Source organism: Portunus trituberculatus, chromosome 47 (genome assembly GCF_017591435.1).
Source record: "Portunus trituberculatus isolate SZX2019 chromosome 47, ASM1759143v1, whole genome shotgun sequence".
Lineage (NCBI taxonomy): Eukaryota > Metazoa > Arthropoda > Malacostraca > Decapoda > Portunidae > Portunus > Portunus trituberculatus.
This window is the reverse complement of record NC_059301.1, coordinates 26463867-26468249: the sequence shown is the minus strand read 5'-3', so window position 1 is coordinate 26468249 and position 4383 is coordinate 26463867.

Here is a 4383-nt window from a genome sequence, read left to right as displayed (position 1 = left end):
AATAATAATAATAATAATATTATTATTATTATTATTATTATTATTATTATTATTATTATTATTATTATTATTATTATTATTATTATCAATAGTAGTAGAAGTAGTAGCAGTAGTAGTAGTAGTAATAGTAGTTTATCATTATCTCTATTATTATTATTATTATTATTATTATTATTATTATTATTATTATTATTATTATTATTATTATTATTTTTATTATTATTATTATTAATCTTACTATCATCATTATTGTTATCATTACTTTCATTTACTGAAAAATACAGCATGGCTAGAGTAGATGATTATATCCTTGTTGAACGTAAGTACATTTTTTTTTTTTTTATGTGTGATGTCAGATACCTAAAAGAAAATGTAATGGTATCACACTAATCTGTTTTATTATCTCTTGATATCTATCTATCTATCTATCTATCTATCTATCTATCTATCTATCTATCTATCTATATATATATATATATATATATATATATATATATATATATATATATATATATATATATATATATATATATATATATATATATATATATATATATATATATAGTTTTATTTTAGAACAAATATTTTACTATCATACTAGAACAAATATTTTACTATTTTTGTGTGGCTTAGGTAGTTGATTTGTATTTTATGGATATATATATTTTTTTTATTCTTGTTTACTTCTATGTACTTTTCAAAGTTACTGTGTGTTTTTGTATTCCTCTAGTGGATTTTTTTTCTGTCCTTTTTCTCTATCTATATTCTGGCTTTTTCTGATGTTATGTGGTGTACGAGCAGACTCCACTGTGCTTAAGACGTGTGTAAGTGTTTGGGGTTGCGCCTTCAAGGTAAGCCCCGTCAGGTGTGTACCAGCTATGGGGTCTCTCAGTGAGTCAGCTGAGGCCCCGCCAGACTTGTCCCAAATTGTCTGAATTTTATGTGTTATTTTTATGTAAGTTGCTTTGAGAGAGAGAGAGAGAGAGAGAGAGAGAGAGAGAGAGAGAGAGAGAGATGTACAAATATATCTTTTTATTTTTTTCTTCTCTCTTCTTATGCATTAATACTTGGGCCCTATTTTAGTGACACGTCGCGTGGTCTGTGCACTTTCATCACACTCCACCACCTCTACCACCATCATAAAAGTGAGCGGCGGCTTTAGCGAGGGTGGTCGTGATGATGGTGGTGATAGTAGTGGTATAGTGGTGGTAGAGGGACCATAAATTTGACTTTTCTGTGTAAATGCTTAGTTTCTTGGAGCTGTTATTGCCTTGGAAGGTTGTTAAACTGCGCGGTAGTGAAATATAAAATAGTGGAGCATGAAAAATAACTAGGAGTGGAGAGAGTTGATAATTTGTTCGTGAGTATATCACGTCAATATCCGTGGATTTATTCCCTCGCCTCTCATGTCCTGGTCTGTCATCAAGCGACGCAGATGTGAAGTTATCTCAAAAGAACGTGTGAATTTGAACCTATTTCTCCTGAGACAATGATAGTCCCGGATGAATATTTCGTCTTCTCCAATATGTAATGTGGCGCATCTTATAAATGGAAGTGTGGGAAAACATTGTCTCATCGGTTCAATGTCTGTTTTTTTTTCTCTCTCTCCTGCTTGTTCTTATTCACTGCAATCTCTAGAAAATCGATTTTCAGGTGAAAGAAAAAATTGAATATTTCTACAGAAAGAAATGACTAGATTAATCCATTTTCATAAGGATCGCTTAATTTAGATAGATAGGTTTTCATTGGAGATTTATATTGGTGGTTAGACTGCTGGTTACTCTGTGATTTTCTTCATGTCATCCATCAGCAGCAGTCTCTCAACAGCAGGTGCCTGTTAATCGTTAGTCTTTGCTGAACATTGCTTGGGTATAAGACATATGGTCACTGGCAGTTACAACGATCTCCACCTGTCATCCCGAACGTCTCAACTGTGTTAACTCGAGGCCTCCTTGTCGGCACATACTTGATGATTTTTTTTCTTTTAACAGATGAGCAGGCATTTTTCTTCACTTAAGTCACTTTTTTTTAGTGTAACTGAAATTATCTTTTGATGCTTTTAATTTTCCTAATACGGATTTTTTATTTTTTCAACAAACACGTAAGGTAAACTTTATACACGTAGTCTTCGCAATTAAGCTTCATTGTTTAGTTTCCTCGTTGAAATCCAGCACCTTCATATTGTAATCTTGTGTTAGTGAGCTTTGCCAACTTTCCATTAATTAGCCAAGTTGACCTCTAGAATGAAGGGGAGACGAGAGAAGTGTGCCAAGGTGAAGGGGGAATGATGCCAAGGAGATAACAGGGGGAAAGGAGAACGGTGTAGAAAGTTGAAGGGCGAGGGAAGAGACAACGAAGGAATGGGAAGGAGGATGTAGGTGGCGAGGGTGCCAAAGCGTGGAGATTCGAGCGCTGATTAGGTAGAGGAAGGAAATAACAAACAGAGGGAAGCAGGAGGGCGCGGGCGTGCGACTGGGCGAAGTGAGGAGCGTGCCAGGTAGTGCCAGGTAAGAAGTCCTCACAAAAACTTAGATCCTTGGGTATTTATTGAGTGCCAGTGCCGAGGCTCCCAGGGCTCCGTCATGTGGCACACTTCTGGGGAAAGGAAGGCACCTGGCAGAAAGAGAGAGAGAGAGAGAGAGAGAGAGAGAGAGAGAGAGAGAGAGAGAGAGAGAGAGGAGTGCAGGATAGAGTAGGATTTAAGTCCCATTTGCAGGTACACGGAGAAAATCGTTGTTTATTTGCCTCCCTGCGAGAAAGTGAAGTGAGAATATGTTCGTATAAACACACACTTTTTTTCTTTCCCAACGGTGACTTTTTCTCTGTCTTACCGAGTCTGTTTACTTGTACCATGAGAGACTGACACACACACACACACACACACACACACACACACACACACACACACACACACGTGGAACCATTAGAAAAACATATCCTCTACTTTTTCCTGATCATCTAATATTTCTTCCACGCTCCGACTCCCTCTCTTCCTCTCTATTCTTCCCCCTTTACAACATTACTGAAGAAATAAAGCAAAAGAAAAACATGCACATATAAACGGTTTGTATATATATATATATATATATATATATATATATATATATATATATATATATATATATATATATATATATATATATATATATATATATATATATATATATATATATATATATATGTGTTTTGTTCTATTAGTGTTTTTTTTTTTACAAGTCAATCTAATATTTCTTCCTAGCTTCACGCATTCTTAGCACTGTATTGCTCCGACATCGTAAATTAGCCTTTCCTTACACAGACCGGCGTGATGTTGATGAGCCGAGGAGCACAAGGAGGGAGGGTTTTTCTCGTGTGTGTGTGTGTGTGTGTGTGTGTGTGTGTGTGTGTGTGTGTGTGGGGGGAGGACGCGTGGCAATCCTTGGCATGCGCTCCGGATGTGATGTCATGTTGGTACAAGAACTTTAACTCGCAATATTTCCGTCAGTGATATAACACGTGAATCTCTCTCTCTCTCTCTCTCTCTCTCTCTCTCTCTCTCTCTCTCTCTCTCTCTCTCTCTCTCTCTCTCTCTCTCTCTCTCTCTCTCTCTCTCTCTCTCTCTCTCTCTCTCTCTCTCTCTCTCTCTCTCTCTCTCTCTCTCTCTCTCTCTCTCTCTCTCTCTCTCTCTCTCTCTCTCTCTCTCTCTCTCTCTCTCTCTCTCTCTCTCTCTCTCTCTCTCTCTCTCTCTCTCTCTCTCTCTCTCTCTCTCTCTCTCTCTCTCTCTCTCTCTCTCTCTCTCTCTCTCTCTCTCGTCATCCGTCGTTCCTTCATTCACACCCTCTGCCCACCCTCGTCATTTTCTCGACACGTTCCTTTCATATTCAACTCTACAGGCTCTCAAATTCGTACCGCAGACATTCAACATCCAATCAATGAGGACAACTTCCATGCTGAACGTTTTTAGCGAGCTTGTGAATGACACATCGCCGGGGGAATGTTGCCTCTCGAAGTAACGAAGAGAAAACTTGTACATTAGGAAAAAAGAAGGAAACGGAGAAGGAAATGTAAGGAATAGGATTGTTGGGTGCCTGAATATAATGAGGATGGAAGAGAAGAATACCTTTTTTTTCTCATCTTTGTATCCTTCACGTCCTGCTATTGTCCAGCATTCATTACTAATATTCCAGGTATTCATCTTCGTTTTGCTTGTCCAGCTGTTTCTCACACCAGTATTAACAACAGTAACAAGTCCTCTCAAATAAACTAATCTTGCAAGTACTGGGAGCAAAAAAACTAGCGTGCTTCATGTTCACGTCATAAAATCCTTTGATATATAATGAAAATGTTGAAGAAACTATCCACTCCAGCCAGCCAGGAAGGATTAGGTATAGAGAGATCAGAGAA